The sequence below is a fragment of the Amblyomma americanum genome, chromosome 3 (genome assembly GCF_052857255.1).
Source record: "Amblyomma americanum isolate KBUSLIRL-KWMA chromosome 3, ASM5285725v1, whole genome shotgun sequence".
Classification (NCBI taxonomy): Eukaryota; Metazoa; Arthropoda; class Arachnida; order Ixodida; family Ixodidae; genus Amblyomma; species Amblyomma americanum.
In genome coordinates this window covers 81,564,812-81,587,916 of record NC_135499.1, presented here as the reverse complement: position 1 = coordinate 81,587,916, position 23,105 = coordinate 81,564,812, and the positions used below count along the sequence as shown (strand labels likewise).

The 23,105-nt window shown below is 45.7% G+C and overlaps 1 long non-coding RNA gene and 1 pseudogene across 1 annotated transcript; one reads left to right on the top strand and one right to left on the bottom strand.

Moving 5' to 3' along the window:
* Positions 1-1,638: 1,638 nt before the first annotated feature.
* LOC144123111 (uncharacterized) lies at positions 1,639-6,037 on the top strand. The gene is made up of 3 exons (XR_013313008.1): positions 1,639-1,725; positions 3,300-3,354; positions 5,760-6,037. It is a non-coding gene; the product is annotated as an uncharacterized LOC144123111 (long non-coding RNA).
* A 10,242-nt stretch (positions 6,038-16,279) lies between these two features.
* Positions 16,280-17,374, bottom strand: LOC144123859 (uncharacterized; annotated as a pseudogene).
* Between the last annotated feature and the right edge of the window lie 5,731 nt (positions 17,375-23,105).

Sequence of the window (23,105 nt, the reverse complement as noted above, 5' to 3'; positions counted from 1 at the left end):
CCGAGAATTCGCTGTATTTACCGGTGGTAGGGCAGAATGTAAGGCCTCGAGAAAGGATGGATATTTCCTCTGTCGTTAAGGCCCTGGTTGATAGATTAATAATATTGTGCTGGAAAGCAAAGTCGGCGCATGGAACCGCAGGATTATTATTAGTAGATGCTCTCATTTCAGATCGTTCTACGCGTGTTTCTTGAACTGTTGATGTTTGTGTCGGTCTACTGGATTTGTTGTTGGAGTTTATTATAATAGTGGGGTTAATATTTGTAGCTGCCTCCGTTCTTGATTCTTTTTCGCTTGTTAATGATTTTGACCACACGTGTTCTGGAACCCCGTCTCGAATAAATTTTTTGTGTTTGGTCTTGCGTACCTCAGTCGCTCTCTTTTCCTCAAACAACATAAGCTCTGTGGCCTCCAGCGCGGTAAGGGTAATTTGTTGATGAGCACGACTCTCTTCCATTCTCAGAGCCACCAACGCCTTCTCAAAGTGGCCAATGGTAACTACAAGCAAATTTAAAGAGGCAGATTGTAGTATACGATTCCAATTAGCCTTCTCCTCTTCACACAGGTCACCCATTGATGGTGTTAGCGACACTTGTAAACCTTTTGGTACGATTTTTGATTCAAGATAGGCCTTTAGGCTATGAATATGTAGTTCATGCCTAATTCGTTTATCCACAATTTTAATTTTTTATTTGTTCCCCCTTTTTTTCCCTTTCTGTCTGTATCTTTTCTAGTATTCTTTGCCTCCATTCGTTTCTTTTGTTAATGTGTCGTACATGTGTGCCAGTGCCAACTCCTTAAGAAGAGGAAGAAGTCCCCTGTAACCTCAGTCTTGAGAAAGGACAGGCTCTGTCCGAAACGTCGACTCAAAATAAATCTATGGCTAAATGAAGCGTTTTCAACTTTGAATTTTTGCCTCTAGCAACCAAATACGTTTATCTTTCTATACTGTATATATATATATATATATATATATATATATATATATATATATATATATATATATATATATATATATATATATATATATATAACGACGAAAAACGGCAAAAAAGTGAAGAAAATTAATTTGTTACTTAAATTCTTATTACGAGCTTAGAACACCGCAGAACGGAGGTTTGACATAAAGGTTGTAGCCACGACGTGATCCCAAAACTTATAGGAGTACAGTCTGAGTTGGCGATAAAGACTAAATCCATTACTGCATAACAGTGCCTGACAGAGGCAATAACCGCAGCTCCGAAGCCGCGGCTGCCTTGAGTGAAAAATATTCGGACGACCACATCCGTGCCGCTTCACGCCATTCTTTCTGTGAAGCGACGGAGCCTACGGGCTATCGCACCGCCTAGCGGGCTGTTCGCCACTTTTATAAGGCGAGATAGCGCTGTCACGCGAACGTTTATGGCAGCATTGGCGACGCTGCCAGTGCGCTACAGCAGTATGCCTGCGTCCTGCAGTTGCTCATTACGACACGCAATGGCGGCCCTGGCTGGACACAGAGGCTGTGGCTCTCACCGCAGTAACGCAATAGAGACCGTGGAGGCGTCGATAAGAGCGCCTCAGTTGGTACTGAAACTACAATTGACATTACGCAATGTGCCTGACGTCACGCCTTGCGACTCTGAACTTGATATATATGCGAGCGAAGCGGGGCTCTGCCAACATTTTTCGGAAGCAACGATAATACATCCAAAGCCGCTGAAAGCGTTCTCCTGAATTACAAAGGTTCGTATTTTCTCTTTTGCCCCTCCGATCTTATTTTTACCCAGATATGCTCAGTTGCTGTGTCCAATCTTTTTTTCCTGCAAACTGCTGTAGCATACTTAGCACCTTAGCTTTGCAGACCTCCCAATCAAAGGCGGCAAGTAATCTCTGTATCTAGCTGAAGAATTGCTAGAGTTGATTTTCTCGTCCCACTGACATGGTCTCACTTAATGTTATCAGAAAATTGCGTTATTTGGCCCACCTGGTACGGTAATTAATTTAGGATCAATACTGGCACTTGATTGGAGTGCAAATGTAAAAGATTGCTGTCGCTGTCTCCGAGGAGAATTGAATTTGCGAACTTGCAATTTGTCCTCGGTTCTGTTCTTTACTAGGAAAAGCTGACCCTAGGCTGCTGGAAGCCCGAATATCCTGTTTGTACAGACACAGTCGAAGATAGTTATAGTTTTACTAGCATTACAATAAGGCAACTAATGACCACGCCAAATTGGTACTAGAGATGTAGGCCTCAATAAGCGATAGCACTGCAAAATTTTAGTGCGAAGAACCCAGCGGCTTGAAGAAGAACTTTTCAAAAAGTTGCCGGGGCAGATAATCGAGTTACTCTACTAAAACTGTAATTTATTGGTTGCACCAGAATGGAAAACTCAAGCAAGAGTGTGACAACGTTTTGTAGAAAATAAGGAATAGGTTGACATCGGTTTCTCTTACCAACCGCCAAAGTTACCATACTCCTGGTGGCACATGAAGTGCACACTAGCATTAAGAATATTTTTGTGCTTTAAAACCGGAATGAGACTTGTATCTTACACAAGGGTTTAATGCCAGTGGCGTTCGGCTTCTGGCAAAGAGGTCGCGAGCTCGGTGCCGACCGCATTACGATAGCGGCAAAATGAGAAACACACTGCTGTGTGGAGGCTTCGGGTAACTTTAAGACTCGCAGATCATTAAAATTCTCCAGGACCCCTTCAGTGCAGCTTTCTTTCTTGCGTTCTGCACATAAAAACAATTAACGCATTCCGCGCTACTGTAGGACGGGTACTTCTATTTACTAAGACCGGTCAGAGGAATTTGTTTTGCCAATCGCATGCAGTTAAGGAAGAGAGCAACGCCGCTACAATATTAGAAAAAATCGCCAATGTTGATGTGCATGTTTTACATAGCGTTTTCGATCGTATTTTAGCACACAAAAGTAAACAATAATAAATTTTTATGTGCAAGGGAAAGATTACAGACAAGGCACAGAAATCGGCAGTCAACACTATATAAAGCTGCCAAATATTAAAGGCTATGCACACCTCGCAGTAAACATCAACATCATCATCAGCCGTAAGGAAAGGCTTCGAAATATTTCAACCAAATGCCGCTTCTCAACATGCACCCAGACGTTGACCCATGGGTGCAGTCGCATTTCGTCTCCATTGATATGCGGTCGCCGCGACCGGGATCACACCCATGCCCCTGCGCGCAAGTGCTCTGTGGCCTCAATGCCCTCAGTTCTCAGCAACCGTTTTGGATAGCTTAAACAAATGGTTGCGAGTCAGCGCCAATCCAGCTATTTTTTCATCCAACAGGACAAGATGTTGAAGATCTCCGTTGTTCTCTTTCTGGTCGCAGCATTGACGTGCGGTAAGGAGACATCCTATTCCTTATCTTTTGTTTAGTTTATAGGTGTTTAACGTCCCAAGGCGACTGAGGCTATGAGGGACGCCGTAGTTAAGGGCTCTGAAAATATCCACCCCCTGCGGTTCATTGACGTGCACTGACATTGCACAGTACACAGACCTCTAGAATTTCGCCTCCATCGAAATTCAACCGCCACGGCCGGTGTCGAACCCGCGTCTTTCGGGCCAGCAGCCCAGTGCCATAGCCACTCAGCCACCTCGGCGGCCCTATTATCCTTTGTAAAATTAGGGGAACTTCTGATGCGCCAAAGTTTTCATTATCACTGATTCATTATCTGTTAATATAGCTTTATATCTTTTGGCATCGGCGCATTTTAGTATATCGGCGCATCGGCGCATTGTTACAAATTTCTATTTGACCTGGGTGACAAAAGACGCGAGGAATTTCCAGAATCGAGCGAAAGCTTAACGGCGAAACCATGCAATGCGTCGTAGGATGCAACCGAAGTATGAGTGCTGTGGCGATGTGACTTGAATATTGTAAATTGGTTTTCAGGAAAGGAAAAGGACTCAGTAATGCTCTCAGTTCTCGGCGGACACCCGGACCGCGTCATGAGGGAAAGGATGAAGGATGTGGCGAAAGAAGGAATACAAAATACGCAGCGTAGTGGAGTAGGATCGGTTTATCAAAACAACACAAAGACGGAATCTAATATCTCAACCACTCGAGCAGTGGCCGGTGGAATAAAAAGGCACAGGGAGAGGAACGCGAGAAATATGGAAAACAACGATAACAAGAAAGGAAAGCACACAGTTATGCACTGTATTAATCAAAAACAAAGAGTAAACAAGGCTGCGCAGATCGCGTGCAAGTGTCCAGGGAGTTCCCGAGACATCACTGCTCGCGAGCGACCATTTCCAGGGTTTACAAAACCTAAAATAGCACTGTCGTACATACAAAGCCACGCGTACGGCACTCTGCACAAGCGGCCAGGGTGGGGCGCCCGGCCGCATATCATTCAAAGCAGCACAAATGGAGCGTTCACGTCACTACTCAGCGATGAACAAGAGGGACGCCAAGCCCACCCGCTCGATGTATGCACAGAGGCTCACCATTGTTCTGTCAAGGGCTCGCGCTGCCGCGTGGCCATAGGAGCGTCGTGATCGTCCGGGATGATTCCCAACGCCCTGTATAAGCAACGAGCCCGTAGCTACGTGGCTGTGGGAAAGGTACTCCAATCTCTCTACTGCACTGCAATCACTCTACGCGCCCCTGACCGAAAGTCCGTGGCACACTCACCTTCCGCCGCATCACACGCAGCCGACGTGCACTCGTATGATCGTCGCGGGACCAGTATCCCCCCCCCCCCCCTTTATAGCAACAACCACCACCACCACCACCACCACCGATCAGAGGCGCGATAATGAGCGCGCGCCTACTGCGGAGGTGCGATCTCCTTGCGCAATGCGTGAGTCCGGGTGTTGCTGGCGGAGGTGGTCGTATAAGTAGGTTACGCAGGCGCGCACGAATGCGAAAATCTTTGTGCGTGTCTTAGTGATGTAATTAGGGTATATTGAGATACGAACTGATGATCGAGCATTTCCCAAGGTAACTGAAAAAATGTAATCTCCACCAGGGGCCCTGCAGACTTGCTCTACGCGTATCTCACTAATTGAGATATGGATCTCAGTCCGCTGCTACGGACCGCAGTCGCCACTGCACCTCTCGCCTTTACTTCTAGCTTAGATAGCACATCATACAGGGGGGCTCTTGCGATTAGATGGAGGCGAAACGCAAATTACGTATTCCTCATTAGGTATGTTTTCTCGTTCCCACGCCGATTTCTGAATGCAGAGTGTGCAATAAGTTTTACAGACTTTCGAAAGTATGCCAGAAAACCTACGCGGACAAAACTTCCCAGAATTTTTCACAGCCTTTGACAATGTGCCTTTCTCGTGCATTCTTATCGAGCCGCTAGGCAAGGGTATTAAGGAGGCGATCAAGCGAGAGGGAGTTAAATCAGCTAAATGTTCACTGGCGGTCGAACGTAACCTTGAATAGCAGAAAACTTTGTTCTCAGGTTTCCACCGGACGCCACTATTCTCGTCGAATTCAACTATATGTAGGCCTACGTGCGACGGAAAAAATTAAATTGTCCAACGATATGTACTGCGTTTTCCGACAAAGGAAAGAGCGGTGTCAGCTTCATTGGTTAGCAAATTTCGTTTCATTCTACCATCTTAAAAATTAAGATAGTTTTTTATGTCCGCGGTTTCCCTCGGATTCTTTTGGATTTTGAAAGGAAAGGACAAATGCCTACCGTCCAACGAGCGACAAGAATGGTAAGCGTCATTTCGCGCTCGGTTTATTATCGCTAATGAACTGTTCACCTATGTTCATCTGCGCAGCTGTCCTGTGTCGCGCCGAGGGCCAACCCGGAATCAAAAAGTTACTCGTGAATCCCGAGCAGCTAACCGATGCCGCCAAGTCTCTGCTACAGCCTAATGCTGGGAATGACTTGCTAGGACTATTGAACGGAGCTGGAGGTTCACAGGCAGGAGCTGACAAGACTGAAGAAAACAAAAAAGGAAAGCAAAAGGACCAGGAAAAGGAACAAGCAGCAGCAGGAGGAGAAGAAACGAAGCCTGAATAAAACATCCCCAATGTCAGCGTGTGACAATCGTGATTAAGACTTTGATTAATAAAACTTCTGTTGTGTCGCGCCGAGGTATGCGTGATAGAATGAGAGTTCGCAGTTGCAGTTGGCTGTTTCGCTCAAAGATTTCTGTTCTTCTGAAGCAACCTTTAGTGACAGCTCATGTCGCGTAAAAATAAGGAACTCATGGGGCGGGTTAGTGGACCTGCTAGGGAGTTTCAGATTTCGAGAAGATTCTTAAATGGAATTTAAGTTTAGAATGAACATTTTTTATGAAATAAATTATGAATTCGACAATCCCCCTGTTCACCATTTTATTTCACGTAGGGAAATTGATTGCGAACACAATTGTTCGAAGGCTCCACAAAAAATTTAAAAATCGGGATTTTGCGAATCATGCTGCAAAATATGGCATATACACCAATGTCACCAGTGCTTCAAGACGTTATGTACAAGCATGAACATAACTTCGGAGCGAAAAAAAGACAACCACATAGAGAAGAACACAGTGAAGGCACGAATTTATGTAGAAAGTCGTGCAATAAGCTGCACAGTTTCCTTGATCGTTCAAAAAAGCAGACGTTCATAAACGTAGTTAAGCGGTCACATGACGTTGCGTTGTCACAGAGCAAACGCAATATGGAATAAAGGAAAAGTTCCATATGGTTAAAAAAGGACCAGCACACAGAAAACAAGGACAGAACGGGCACTCACTAAAACTGGTTTTTTTTTCTTCGCAACCAACAGGAAAGAACTAGAGAGTAAGCAGAAAAGCCATCTTGATGGGGAAATCGCCACCGACCTTGTAGTCGGACTTAAGGTTCACAAGGCGGCGCATAATTTGAAGGTCGCTAACGACAGCAGAATGGTTTTCTCCTGCCCCCAGAAATTGCCTTACATGTACGGGCGAATTACGTGCGATGACAGAAAAAAACACCGACGGCTGCTGTAAGAAGCATGTTAAGCCGGGCACCGAGTGGGCCACCGGGGTCATTTATGAAATCCCCTTAACATGTGGGAATGCATGCGTCAGCCAAACCGGCCGATATGTGAATGATCAGGCAGGAGAGCACAAGCGTTCTATAAAAAATAATCAGAATTTGCGTCTATCCACCCACTACTGATCTTGTGATTTCAAAGCAAAGTTTGAGCCAAACCTGACGTAAAGAGAATTTTAGGCAGGAGCAAGAACAGACCCGTGCGTGAATGGACAATTTCGGAAATTTGCGAGCGCCCCCTACGCGACCGCCGCAAAGTAGGCTGGGAATTGTGAGCGAGGTTGCCGGGCAGGATCCGCCGCTGCAGTGGTACGACATGGACGCCACGCAACAGCAGGTGAAAAAAAAAAAGTTTTTTGGAGTGCTAGTAATACTTTTCTTGCACGTTTGCGCCGCGCAAGTGCTATTTACATTGCCGTACAACTTTTTTGCGGTTCTGCAGCCGACGCTACGAGCGCGAAGCGAGTATCTTCGCACGTGAGCGCACGAGAAGCGCGCACATGTGCCAGTGTCTCGCTCTCGCAGCATGCGTTGCACAGCAGCACGTTTTAAGCGTTTTATAGCTATCCTGCAGAAGGCACGAGCGCAGTCCTACGGATAGCAGGCGTGTTTTGCTGGTGAGCACGCGCTAACAGTGCATTTATTTACTGGTCGCCCGTCGCGAACCTTCAAGTTTGTGCGGCTGTCGCGGCGTAGTACGTAGCGCACAGTACATTCATGTTTATTGCATCAGTGCGACACCCTCTTGTGAGAATGTGTGACCTGTATTTCAGCAAAATACCTCGTTATCGAGCACTGCCCATTCAGTCTTTTGGTTACAGCGTGCTATTTAATCTACGGACGCGTCTGAAACAAGTATATCGTCGAAAGAAACGGACGGAACATACGTTCAATAATGTACATCTTGCAAAAAATAAGTGGTCGAGTTGGCGCTTAACTTGTTCTAGTGCATTTTCTTGTCTATAGTGTCGTCTGAATAGCGCGCAGCAAGTACGAAGCAGAACCAACAAGCTCTTGTATTAGCACTTACATTCTGTGTAGCTGAGCATAGCATCGCGATGCAGATAGCAGTTGCTGTTTGTGCCATATTCAACGAGTTTGAGAGCTCGTACGATCTCGGTCGCGGTGTGCATTTCTTGCTAATGTGGAGTGCAGATAGACGCAGTCAAAATATTAACGTGCCTCGGTGGCTAAAGGTAACGCGAACGCGGTCGACAAAAACTGGGGTGGATGTTTTTCCTAACATAAAAAACATGGACGCGCCAGTACCTTGTACTAGGGCGGCCTCAGAGTTTTAAGTTAGTTATTGGTTTACCGAGCCCGTCCACGTACAACATTCTTTACGGCCGCGTGTAGTAAACGAAACGGGTTCAGCTTTAGTTTTCAAGCATGCTTGCCACAAGTGATCAAGACACAATGAATGAATACTGTTTTATTTCAAGATCGCATTGGTGATCCCATGATGAGCTATGTATGCTTCAATGGTCTGTTTACCGTGGAATGCCTATGAAAACATTTTGACACTTGCTTATATGCATGTTGCAGGTACCACTACGAGCCATTCATAATGCCCTTCCTCTTCAAGCAAGGCTACCGAAAAGACCATGGACAAATCAGTTAAAAGATGTGCTAGATGGAATCTCATAGCAAACAATCTTGGCACCTCAGAATGCACATGGTGCTCAGAAGCATACTGTAAGTGGATACAGGATGTTTAAATCAGAGAAGGTTCACAATGTTCTTATTTGAAGGCTGACAGGTCCGCTTTTGTTAAAGCAACCGTGGAGGCATTGTTCTCTTTGGCAAAATTATATGACACTGCTGCTGTGCTCTCGTCAAATGGAACTGTGGATGAAGGAACCTGCAACTGCCGGGCTGGAGGTGCAGGTGTCTGTAAACATGTAGTTGCATTACCACGCTTTCTACTACACCTGAAGCTCTCTGGGGCAGCCTACGTGCGATACACGCAGTCGCGTACAGAAAAAACCCAGAGCATGGGGTACTGGGGCTAAGAAGGCCAACGTGCACACATGCGAGTTCTCACAACTACGTTTTGTGAAACATATGGTAATGAAAGCTGGCAGGCATCTGACTCAAGAAACCATGGTTTCTCTGAGAGTGACAGAAGACCATAGTAAGATAATGCATCAGACAGAGAAAAATATTCCAAACGCCATGCTATGCAAGACGCTGGAGGACAACCACTTTCTGCCCGTACCAGTGAAGAGCACAGTTCACGAGGAGGCTCTTAGCCAGATGCCAGTCAGGTTACTGGTGCAAGTCCTATGGGTTGAGCATGTGCCAGCTGGGTACAACATCGGTTCCTGTGAGCTTACTTTAGAAGACTCATGGTCCCTTGAGCAAGCGACTAGGATGCAGAGCGGCTCTACAACATGGAGCTTCGAGAGATCTAAACGCCTGACTACTTCAGACTTCGGAGATGTGGTGTCACGGAAGAAGCAAGCTGACGAGAAGTTTTTTCAAGAGGCTGTTCGGGTCTAGCTGGATTCAGACCAAATAAATGGCTGATTGTTTAAGGAATGAAGATGCAGCCGTGCAGCCTTACATAGAGAAGAGAAAGGTGCCAGTTAGGATTTACGGTTGTGGGTTGTGCGTCAACACTGGTGTTCTTGTTCTTAGTGCAACGCGTGATCGTGTTCTAGAGGAGGGAGGAGATTTTGGTCTCCTTGAAGCTAAGACTCTCTCAGGTGCCAAGGAACGGGGTGATGAATTAGAAAATGCTGTGAATACGGCATCCTACCTGAACAACGGAGTTTTTAAACCAACGCACAGGTACTTTTGCCAGGTCCAGCAGCAAATGGCTTTGATCGGACTCTCCTGGTGTAATTTTTTGGTTGATAATGGCACAGACTGCACTTTTCAGAGGATCACTTTTGACAACTCGCTTTGGATTTCCAAAATGCTGCCACATCTTCTGGAATGTTGCAAGAACTACCAAAAGCGCTGTGCTTGTGTGTCGAATTTCAATGGCTTATTTCATTTACATTGGTCTGCAGGACAGAGATGCTCGGACTCATAACAAGCTTTGGCATGTGTTCATACTTACATATATTCGGTTTTTAATTATCTTGTATTGTATTAGTCTCCCATGAAAAAAATGAAGAAAGTTTTTCTGTGTAATATCATTATGGCCACGTTCATGTGTTGCCACCACCTTTTTAAACGTGTGTGCAACTAATCGGGGTGTAAAAAGTAAATGTCAAGCACCACACGTCTTGCTGCCCTGTCATTGAACACATACATAATGCACTCTTAGTGTCAGGAACCTGGGCAGCTACATACTTAAACATTTTCTATACCTGATGATGATAGTGACTTCACTTTGGTCTCTGTAAGGAATCCGCATTGAAAGTTGAAAGCAACAAAAGCAACAACTTGCAAAGTGACAAGTGTGTCCTCCGTAGTGTAGGTACTCTTGCACTCAATACGACTCGTAACATACGTGGAGTCAACCAACGAAGGCTTATGCTTTAGAGTAAATCAATGTGCCGTCATAGAGACGCCCAAGTGCACATTCAGAATACTTTGATCTCTGCTCTGAGGGGTTAATGCACAAGTTCCGAGCAGCAATGGGCTCGCACTGCTTTGACGACCAAGCTCAAACCTGCCGCATCTCAAATATTGCAGCTGATATTGAGTGCGATGACATTGATTTATATAAGTTCTTCCTCAAGGGTTCCACGCAAGACATTACATGATAGTTGGTAATAAAGCTCTCAAATTTCATTGTCATGAAATGCTCGCATACACATACAAATTTTTTACATATACATTACACACATATACAAATATAGAATACATACACATATGACAATTTTTTGAAAAATAGGACCACGTCACTAACATGTAAATATGAGAAAGTGAAATTCACTTTACAGATTTCATTCAGAAAAGTTAGGAACAACAATCTGTGGTAGAAAAGACAATGGCTGCAAACACCAACTTTCCATCTTGTCTGTGTAGCTCAGCAATGAGACTGGTGATTTGGTTTCAAGTCATGACTCAGATATAGTATTGCCACATTCTATGCTCAAATTATTTGTTAACACCGGCGCAGAAATAAGGCATTGCGGCCCTATATAGCCCGCACAGTGACTTCAGACTTCAGCAGAGCAAGAAATGCTGCTCTAGTCTGCTGTACATGAAGTAGTGTACTTTAACGCAAGTTCAATGCCTTGCAGTGCAGCAGGGATTCTCAAACTGCGTTTTGTGAAACTCTCGGGTTTCTTGGAACACTTCCTAGAATCCCCAAGCACCTATGTTCATGCATGTCTTCATCAGCCTTAGCCAGTTATTTTGAGACTGATGCTGTAGCTCCTTACTGCTATCTCACTATACAGCCAGTTATAACTGAATTCAAGTATTTGTTCAGGTGCTGTGCAGCTTGCGTACCCCTTTTACATATGTCGGACAGCACTTTTTCAAGTCTCGGCTGCAGCGGTCGAATTTCGATGGAGGCAAAATTCTAGAGACCCATGTACTGCGCGATGTCAGTGCACGTTAATGAACCCAGGGTGGTCGACATCACCGGAGCCCTTCACTACGGCGTCCCTCATAGCCGAAGTCGGTTTGGGACGTTAAACCACCATAAGCCAAATCTTTTCAAGACAGTCACTGCGACCGAAACTGGCCAAAACATAAATGAAACATGCTAGAAGCCGACTGCATTTTACCCAAAAAAGTTAGTCTTTTTTTTCAACTGAGAAGTCTAAAAAGTTTGAGCACCACTGCATTACAGTATACCATGCACAACGTACAAAGCATTAAAAACACCACCATCGCTCATCGGTTAAGAATGGGCACATGCATGAAATTATTGAGATAACAACAAATATTCCATATCTTGTTCAGCTTCTCTGCGATAACATTAGGAAATACAGCACGTAGTATTCCAAAGTTTTTAACTTCCCTGATGACACGCTCAATATGGATTCGCAGACTGGCTGTCTGCCGTGTTGCTAACTCATCGGCCAGTGACAACTACATGCGGCCATTCAACATGGGTGGCATGTTTAATTTGACTCCAAGCTGACGCAGGTCATCTTCAATCAGGAATCCTCTATCCGCCATTACACTGTCCTCTTCCTCAAGAAACTCATACTGGCCACTGTGTCTTGTTATTTCTCGATCAGAATGTCTTCCAAGAGCAAGATTAGACACGAAAGAAACGAAGCCGTTTGGAGTAATGCCAATGAGCCCTTTTGCGGTGTTATGTCCTTTATACGAGCTGAAAGTGTCGCTTTGTGTATTGTAGTCAGACGGGTTATCGATAAAAATTATGTGCAGTCCAGTACAATGCGTGGAGATGGATACAGTTCTCTAAAATTGTCTGGCATGAACAGGTACACTGTGTTACGTGATGGCCACATTGGTATCTGGATTAGCATTTCAATCAAAAAATTAACCCAAAATGTGTACATAGCATTCACGGTCGAAACAGACACTTTCAGGCGATATGCCAAATCCTGTTCTAGTAAGCCAACCCAGAGCCTGCAAAGCTCTGCAATGAGCTGTTCTTTCATTGTCTGTGCTGGTGGCCTGCCAGCACCCGTTTTCAGTGCTTGGTACATGCCTTCAACACGGTCAACAAACGCATCAAATTTTTCGAATTAGTTAAACCCCGTATAAAACACGAGTCGTTTCTCATCTGAAGCAAAATCGTGAAATTTGGAGACAGGATCTTTTAGTTTTAGTTTCTCTTTGAGCGCCTGAACATTCACATCGTGCAACTGAGACTTCAGATCATCAACCTCTTTCTGGAGCACAGATTTGTCTTTGCGGAGAAAGCTATTTTCATGCTCGAGTTTTTCAGTGTTCGAGAAGGTGGTTGGCTTTTCTTAGTGTGTGTAGCAGATGCTGCGCCTGGAGGCCCCATTGAGTACGAGTGGTCGGCACCTAGAAAGCAAGCTGTTTCCGAAAAGCTGGTTTTTTTTTTTGCCAAGAGAGAGATGAATCATTATCATTAACGGACCAGACAGGGAAGCCTGTCACCCAATGTCGAGGTAGTGTAGATACTCAGCGTAACTTTTTTTTTTTCATTTTCACAAGGGAACCACACGATAACCTGTCGTACATTCATTCGTATCATTCTTTTTCCACAAAATCATACAGGTAATTCGATCTTAAAAATTTATGTAATCTAACGACATCCATGGCATCAATGCTCATGTATTAAAAAACGCCAATGAAATGGCCAGCGTTATTTTGTGTCACATTTTCCAGCCGTCAGCGACTTCTCGCATCGCGCCTCATGATTGGAAAGTTGGTAAATGGTTCCAGTCCCTAAACCAGGTTTTAATTTGTACCGACGCATATCACTAACCAGCGGCTGTTCTAAAATTATGGAGCAAATTATTTACTCACAAATTAGAAATTTTCTTAGATCGCTAAGGTTCTTTCACCCTGGCCAGCACATATTTCAAAAAATAACTTTCTAGTGATACTCAACCTCCACTATTCCTTCGTGACTTACACTAATGTAGAGCTTAATATCGGTGTCCAACTGAAATTATTTCACGTTCTGTTCGGGTTCACGCCTTTAGGATTCAGTAGTGTTCGGCTCCAGAGCAACTTGTTTCGGTTCGAAACTGTTCGAAACGGCTCAAACGGGTTCAGGACAAAACAAAATTCGGAGAGTGGATTGGTTTTTAATCAACCTTTTTATGCTGCCTGCCTTTATTGTGTTACAAGAGCATATAAAAAGTTTGCTTCAAGCTAGGTGATTTCACTGTACCCTTTTAATTTACTACCAGCGGAGAAAAGTGTAGAATTTAACGCAAGAGGCAGAAAATCAAATGAACTTAAAATTCATTTCAATCAGCTCTGTATGCACTAGCATCCATCTCATGGACATAAGAAAAAGTGTCGGTCTTTGCATCTACAAAGCCTTTCACTTTCCACAGTTTCGGAAACCTCGTCGCGCGGATGATTGGTTTTTCCTCAGGCTGCTGTTAGTCTGGAATTTCTCGTACGCAGAGCACATACGCAGGCGCTGTCAGAACCGCCGCATGCGCCCTTTTATGTTACCGCACAGTATCCAAGGAGAGGAAGCTGTCCTGTACAGGGAACTACAGACACACCTTTTCGTCTTCTCAAAAAACGACTGCCAGTCACTCCACCGGCATCCATCTTTTGCCCGGCCTCTCTCCCTTGCTTCGACTCCCTAGCACATGGACAATGCGCGGGCACCCCCTCAACCACCCTTTCCCCACCCAACAAGAGCCTCGTGGGAACAATAACTCTCCCTAACAACCAAGAGCTTACCAAACGTATCTTCCTTTTATTGCGTGTTCGAAATCGCCTTAAACTTGTTTTATATATCTGGAGCCCCTATAGCTCAGCATCTAGAAAATCACAGCTGATCGTGGCCTCTTGTTAGTACAGTGTGAAATTAATGATTTGTCCTGTACTGATCACGTCGCCCTCTTTGTTACCGATAAAAAAAGTATGACAAGAAACAGCAGGCTTGGAAGTGTTGGGAGGACTTTGTGACACTAGGGAAACAACTTCGCAACGTATTCGTTGCGGCGTTGCGTTGCGACGCATTTCCAAATATTGCACTGTGTGGTAAGAAAGTACAGGGGCTGCTTGAGTTTTTATGACATCTCTTGGACGACCTCAAAACATCTCTGGGCGATATGAAAGCAAGCCAATGCGCAGACAGAATTTTTTTCCTCCCTAGATAGAGTCTATGAATCGGTCGTCCACACTTTGCCAACAAGTTTCTTTCAGGGGTTTTATTTTTCAGACCTATGAGCTACCTCTTCCTGGCTGGCGGTTAAGTCCTCATCTGTCTTTTCTGGTCATGGTCATGAGAAAGTTTCGTTATTATACATTCGGTTTCCTCCCTCTTCGCTTTTCCTTCGAATACGTGTACGGCCTCTCCATAAGGCAGATGACAATGGTGCTGATCGGTCATTGCTTCCCTTACATATTGCCGCCAGGTGTCCCCGGCCGGCTCCTTGAGGACAAAGAAGTGAGAGACGCGCGTGCTCTAGCAGCTGCAACAGTGCTTCAGATACAGTGCTATGCAGATGCAAGGCGTTAAGGAGAGATTTTGCTTTGGTATACCTCGCAAAAAATACTTACACATTGAGAATATCGCCGGAGCATTACCATTCTCGAAATAAAAAAAAATGGTGCATGCAAACTAGACCACATTGCACTACCCTCCGAGTCAATTTCCTGAAGCATCCCACAGAAACTGGCGAACTAAACGTGCCTGATGTATCGATTTAATACGTAACTATGCATTTATTGAGAAATATTATCGAAGTTGCTGTCGCGACGCACAATAGCGCATATAGAACTCAACTGCCGAGTCGGCATAGCCTCAAGCACCCTTTTATTTAGATGCATTTTAGTGGGGATGACACACAATTCACAACAGGTTACTTTATTGCATTGCTTGCCTGGCATGCAAAAACCCGCTTGACGAATCGCAGGGGTACATGGGAAATCCAACAAGCATAAAACATATGTCCGAATTATGAACAGTACTATCAGATTTCAAACAGCACTTTGCCCAACATGGTAAGGCATATAAAAGTAACAGTGATCATTTGTGACATTTTCAATGCACGTACTGAAAAAAAAACACCTGAAAACACAGCGGCTAGAAGCCAAATTAAAGCAAAAATGAGCTACAGAAGCGCACAACGCTGATGCGAGCAATGCAGAAATAACCATTTTACGACAAACCAGCTGGAGAAGAATACAGTTTGCTACATTGATCACAGTGGAAATGCAATCAATGCGATAATACCTGCACCAGTAGTACTTTGAGCATAGACACACACACGAAAAGAAATATTGGAGAAACCAACTAACGTAAGAAAATTGCCCCAAGCAAAACACTGAAAATTACATGACATGGTAAAATAATGTACGGAACAAAAACATGTCGTTAGCTACCTAAACTTAGCTATGACAGCTATAAACCAAGTTAACGAAAGGCATTATTTGAATGAAAGCATGCCAGCGTTTCGTGGTTTTGGGTACCTTTTGCAGGCTATGATGAACAGCAAAACTTTAGCAGGAAAATATTTTACAGCTATTTTGAACACAAATCTATGTAATGTTACGCAGAAAAGGCAAAAACCTCCCTTGATCATCATTGTGCGGCACTGAAGTTGCGTAGAGTCCGTATAAACGCACAGTCCGCACGGAGCCAACACACAGCTTCTCCTACTTACGCCCTGCAGGTGTTTTCGCATAAAAAAATTTGGTCACAACTGCAGCACTACTATGAAGTCTAAACTGACTGCAGAGCTATTCCAAGTTCGCGGCAGCACAGGGTTTGCTCGATGCCCCGTTTACCCGTTGTGCATGCTGCTGTCGAAGGTAAATCTTCAGTTTTGTTATTTCATACTTTTCCAGAAGCATCTTCTCTACCTTAGGCTTGTGCAAGTCGCAACGTCCTAGGTGCATTTTTACAGACTTCTGCAGGGCGTTCAAAATCCTAGAAAATTGTTTCTTGTGCTTCATGACTTCATCCAAAAGTTTTAAGTTCTCTTCACAATCTATCAAAATACTCATTACAACCTGGCTTCGCTGAATGGGGTTTCCAGAATTCTTGACATATTCCTTCAGGTGAATGAGGCTGCTGTATTCGACAAAAGTATTGTCAATCAATACTTTTTCACATCTCTTGCAGCTGTCTATAGAATTCATAATGAACTTGAGAAGAAAACTACACACATAAGCTATGATGTCGTACTCCGCAGTCAGGCGACGGATCACAAACAGGTTCTCCAACCCTTCAGACTGCTGGCTGGGGCCTTCTGCCAGCTTCTTCAGGCTTGGGTCAAGGAGGTCTGCCAAATGACTACTGTCATCAATGTTGTAGCTAGAAGACTTAGGTGTATGCAGAAACTGGCTAACACAAATGGCCTTCAATGAGCATTTCACATCGCACGAACTTGGTACAGGTTTCTTGAGCTTCACTAATGAGAAAATATTTCAAAGCAATCCCGGACTAACCTAGCAGTGAGGGGGTACAAGTATCCGCGCTTCGCCAGGAGCTCCTCCGACAGGCGCAGTACGACAGTTGTCGACACCAAGGGACCGGCTTGAGATGGCTTCCAATGTGCACTCACTCCCATGTTCATTCGACTGAACGTGGCACATGCAAGCTCCAAGATTGTAACTGCTTCCTTGTGCTTTGCGACATCAAAATGGCTTAAAACAACGATGGGGTGTCGTCATGACATCAAAGTCTACCACTTAGTCATAAGGTCAAAAAACATGCAGTTGCTTCTGCTTCCGGTTTCAAGACGTTTTGCTTGATTAGATACCGAATGGCAGGAGGTGCTTCGCGGAACATTTGCACTGCGACGTTAATTTTCATTTTTTGTGAAGTGTTCGTTGCTGACGTGAACGTCCGACAGTTTATTAGCAATTTTGAGGTCCTTGTTGCTATCATATTGGAGAACAGCCTTAACATGCTCAATGCCAACAGTTGTTCCTGGGATACCATGCTCCTTTGCTGTCTCTACCGCCAGGGTAAAGCTGCCTGCACGAAGAAGCTAACCACGAATATTTTTGAAAATGTGAGCAGGATTGGCCATGAAATATAGCTCCCTGCCATCCAAGTGGGGGCGTGCAGCAGAGCAGACAGTTTCCTAGTGCCTGTGGCTTGAAAGTCCAAGCAGGCTCCACACTGGCCTGTTCGCTCCTCCCATGTCACTTGTCACAACAAGCACACTCAAAGAAACCTCGAAAGAGAGCTCAATTAAATGAAACACTAGCTCCTTCAAAATCCTTCCGTCAGTTGAACGGCCAGTGAAGTGGTAAGCGACGACTTGCTTCCATCTTGTGTTTAAACCCCCAATCATAAACACAAGGGCATGGTTGGCGACATTCGCAGATGATTCCGGTAGAGTCGTACCTCCAAAAAGTCAATCGAGGGAGGGATCATGCTCGAAGCCCTGGCTGATCTCCATTTCATCCATGAAACGCTCGCAGTCTTTCGCAATGTCTTCCATTGTTTCCGCCTTGCGTTTTAAAACTTCCATCACCTCCGTGAGGATGCCAGGCAGGAAACGAATGTTCTGCATTCTTCGAATCAATGTCCTGTTTGAAGCAGCGGATATGACAAAGACCTGACAAATTAGTAGCCTGTCGTACCGCATGCATGCTTAATTTGGAGAGCTGCTTGTATAGTCTTCAGCGACCACTTGCGAATCCTGGTTTTTGTTGCCAGAGCCTTTGATCTGCAGCAAGAAATGTTGATTTTAACGCATTTAGTTCTTGCTGAGCTAACTTGATTTTCTTATTAAGCCTCCGTGTTTTGGACCTGGCTTGCTCATGCAGTCATAACCAATTTTTACACTTCCTGTTTAGGTCGATATTTTTTTTCGCAGCTCAGCATTTTGTCGGCGTAACAATACCAATGTGGGGGTTGCACCGCCTGCAAAGATACAGGCAGCTGGCGTGGCTTTTTGACCGTATGGAGAAGCAGTGCTGTCTGCGTAATTTGCTACAATGTCGGGACGGAGATGTGGCAGAATGGATGCTGACACACCATCACGGCTGGACTCGGGAGTGTCGTCTGAGTCACTTAATACATTGATGGAAGGCAGATTTGGTAGAGAGGTGGCTGCTGACGCACGATAAGATCTCAACTCGCCAGTGTTGTCTGCACTATTCGTTGCCTTGTCGAGAGGACTCTTGGACTGTGCATTGTGGTCAGGAATATTTTCGTCGCCAGGATGTAGAGGCAGTTGTGGAATGTCTCCAGGTGTGCAAACACGTTTGGTGCGAGACGAATTTGCAGGTGTCAAGGCACAACTGCCCTTCTTTGGGGACTTTTGGAGCGGCTGAAAAAAGTTAAGGACGCAAACATCACTACAATGAAATGCTTGCCTATGATTTCTTATTTAGGAAACAGCTCATATACCCATTTTCGCTTTCGGAGAAAAAATTAAAAGAAAAATGTTGACGCTTTTCTTAAACGAAACCCACCACCCAAACCATGTTATGCACCGTTTCAAGTGCTTCGAGTAAAAAAATAAAATAAGAACAGGATACCTCCGTGCATTGGGCTAATGAGTTAAGATGTTTTTTTTTTGCAAACATAAATTAGATAAATGTCGAAGCGAAGTGGAACTTTTTTCTCTTCCAAAATAGATTTTATATATGTACTTACCCATGATCGGGAGAGAGAATTGGGACAGCATCCGGCCTCAGGTTTTTCAATCCATCTAGCCTGTTCTGTTCAAAACTTATGTTTTCATAATGTGCTTAGAATAAAAAATGCAATTTTAACAAAATTATTTGAAAATACAATAAGTTGTTCCAGTTACTGGAAACTTAATGTTGTGAGGACCCTAATGGAAAATTTATTAGCTGCTATTTTTTGCAATTAAATATTTAGGCCATGCAGTCTCCATTTCCGAGTGATGTACCAAATTACCGACAGAAAGCATATCTTGAACCATTCTTATATTTTATACGCGCGTCGAAATTACGAATTACCATAAAAATATCAAGTTTGTTTTAAACAGTATGTGGAAGAAATCGCGCCCTACATCGGCATGAAATCCACGCGAATGCATATATAATTAAGTGCTCAATGAACGCAAAATATTTCATCCAGATCACTTGGTTGTTGGTGCCTAAATCACCATACGCGATCTTATCATTAAATCACCACAATCTGCCTTTACGGCGAGGCTTGTTTGAACTACGTTTGACAAGTTCGGTTGACTAGAAAAAGAATCCGTACAGATCTCTGCACGACGGCTCGCTACCGAGGGAGAACGTTAGATCTCTCGCTTCTATTACTGATATAAAAATTGATCACGACTTCTTACTAACTGATGCACTACAGGAATTTTTATGTGGAACTTGGCGACAGGAAGCTGGAATGGACAAGTCAGCTCTCATACGCAGCTTCGCAGTGCACGACATCGGTTTTTATCTCTTGCAATCAGACCCGTCAATAACTTTTAAAAACACGGTATAAGAAAGAATTATAATCATAAATTCCACCCCCGTGCGGAAGTTCAGCACGAACAACACAGGGATTTAATTTTTTCGTAGATACAATATGCAGCACACTACGTACAAAGCCGATTGCCGAACGTAGCTGTACGATGCGTAAAACACTGCATTGCAGGGCATTCCAAGATTGAAATGCGACTGCCAAGTTAGAACATGTTCTACAACCAGGCTTAATTATGAACATTTACATTTCATGCCTTCTTAATACGTGGTAATAAAACGCATAGCCTCCACTTGCCCGCACGCTGAATTACAGCTCGACTACGGGCGGCCGTCGAAGGCAGCTATCAGCTGGTAGTTGCCTGCACGGCAGTCCGCGCTCATAAGAAACACACACGTATAGAGCACATCAAAAATGTAGAATATAGCAATAAGTACGCGCGCAAATAGATGGTGAGGCGAGGTATAATTCTGACAGCGCAAACACGAGAAGCAGCAGTGGGCTCCCAGCGGTCCCTTTTCACTTGCACAAGCCAGCGCTTTCTTCGGTTAGGGCTAGCCGGGAAACGATACATTCGTGTGCCCTTTCTGCAGTGGTTCGTGCATTGCGGAACGCAACATCCGGGCATTTTCGGTACTCACACAACTCTGAACGTGCTCACAGTGCTAGCTTGGTGCCATTAAAAACTTCCCGCCGAGAGCGAAAATCACAGTCACTCAGCAGCAGCAAGACGACAGCCTTAAGCGCACGGCGACGGCATGCTGACTGGGGACCAAGATGGCACGGCAACGTCTGCTGGCAACACTGGGCCTCTTCAATTATCCGCCTCTGGCACACCGCGGACTGCCTGCGGGCTGCCAGAGCGCGCAGCCAGGCGCTCGATTTTGTCGGGCTGCTCCGCGCAATTCCGGTGGCTGCCTAGAACGCGCTCGTTTTTCTCTGACTGGGCGGTTTCGGGCAGCCAGCGGGCAGCCAGACTCGCCAGGACGATTTTGTGCTGGCAGCGCTCGGGCAACTAGCAGGCGACGGAGAGGTGGTATGGTAGCGGGAAGCGCGAGCGGCCATTTTTATATGGACTAGAAGTACCGCGGTGCTTCATGCGATGTTTTGCGAGATGCAGGCGCGTGTTTCGACTAGACCACGCTGCATATCGTCTGTGTCGCCTGCATTGGCGCCTTTTCCGATAGTTCTCGATGTTTCTCTATTCGTTTTGCCTACGTGTGTGCGATCGCAGTTTGATCGTATCAGCACCTCGCAAGCACAAATTCTCGCTTCATATTACGATCGCATATAGTCCTGATTCACAAAATATTTCAGCTGCTAATTTCGTGCGCCCGGCTGATATTGCGATGGCTTTCGAGGCCTTTCACGAGAGCGACCATAGATTCCAGCTCTCAGTGCGCGCTTAGACGCGCGCATATATGCATGTGCTGAACGTGGTTGGCGAAGTGTTAGTTGAGCGCGATACAAGAGCGTACGGTCTTCATTGCGTTCTGTGCAATGGAAAGGCGGATATGGTTTGAGAAACACTTGACTGATTGAAACATGTCCTTCATTAAAAGCCTTCACGAGCACACTGCGCGATGTATCTCTGCGCGCATACATGTGGCCACACAGTTGTCACTTACGGAGGCCGATCTAGGCGAGTGCAGTGTGATGACCCCCCATAATGCGCAGGTCCACACGGGACGGAGAGGCAAAGAGACACCGTATGGCTCAGTTTAAACAGATATATTCAATAATTATACATGATTATGATTCAGAGGCTGGGGCGTCCGAGCTTACGTGCCGACGACTTAATGGGGACGATGGAGGGGCTCCGGAGTTGAGCTCGAACGGTTGCTGGCAGAAGCTGCACGCCGTCGGGCTTCGGCGCTGAAGGCCCCGTTGGCGAACGATGTCGTCCTGAGCGTTCGCTTCCGTGCTCCTTGTCGATTTTTATATCCTCTTATCCCCACACCCCCTAGGGTGAGGACGCCCACGCCGGAGGGGGTGGCTAGGGCTTTCACTTGGGCGCACAAACACACCACCGCACTTATGGTCTCGCCCCCCTCACGTGTTGAGTCCGAGGGAAAGAAGGTTGTCGTCGAGGTAGCGTCGGCTGTGGTAAGGCGCGCTCTGGCTGGTTGACGGTTCCCCCGGGTCACCGACCTCCGTTCTCCATCACATGACACTCGCCACTCAAGGCCGGAACGCGAGGTCACTAAAAGGCCGGGAAAGTGGTCCCTTGTCCTGGGATGTGCTCGGAAGGGTTGATTGATGATGCCCGCCGTTTTGCCGCGGGGCCAGGCCCGCCGAAACGAGGCCCCTTTGTCCCCGGGACGGCCACGGCAATTGGGGAAGATAACGCCCGTCTCCCCGCGGCGGCGGCGGCGGCGGCGTTCGGCTCGTGCCGACACTATGGAAAGGGCGTCCGGTTGTGCTTAAACCCCTTCGTTCTGGTCGTTCACTCTCAACGAGTATGGCTCGGTAATTGATGATGCCGCTGTCACCTGGGTGGTCTCCGTGCGGTCCACGGCGGCAGGCCCGAAAGCAATCTCACTCAAGTTGCTTGCAGCCATATACAGTAGAAACATGTCTGCTGGCTGCTTCCAAAACGAGACCGGCTGTCGCCGTTCTCCTCTCTTCCAGCTGAATTGTTTTCCCTTGAGTGCTTTCGCCGCCACTGGGGGCTCCGTCTACGCCGCGCCGTCGAACGCGGACCCTCGTAGCACACACAAGGAACGTCACAGCAGATTAATTCTGTCGTCGCCAACTGTCGTACATCATCATGCTCCGGCGTTCCGTCACAAATGCTTGAAATATCTGAGAAGAACCGCGCGAATGCGTCTCCTTACGTTTGGCTCATTAAAGAGATAAAAGAATTTAATAGCGCGGAGCATCATGCATGCACACGCGGTACGTGAGGCGCCGACACGCTAGGCCAGATTGTAGAGCCTTTCATTCGAGTGCCAGTCCTCGGCGGTAAAGCTGCAGCATTACAGATACGATGCGCAGCTAAATTTGTACAGCACAGTCGCTAGTTCAAGATGAACGTTCCATCAGCTGATCGCTTTTATTGAGGTTATGCGTGCATTCCTTGCCGGCCGACAGACTACAGTTGAACGGAACGTATCCCGAATCTTTTGTGATT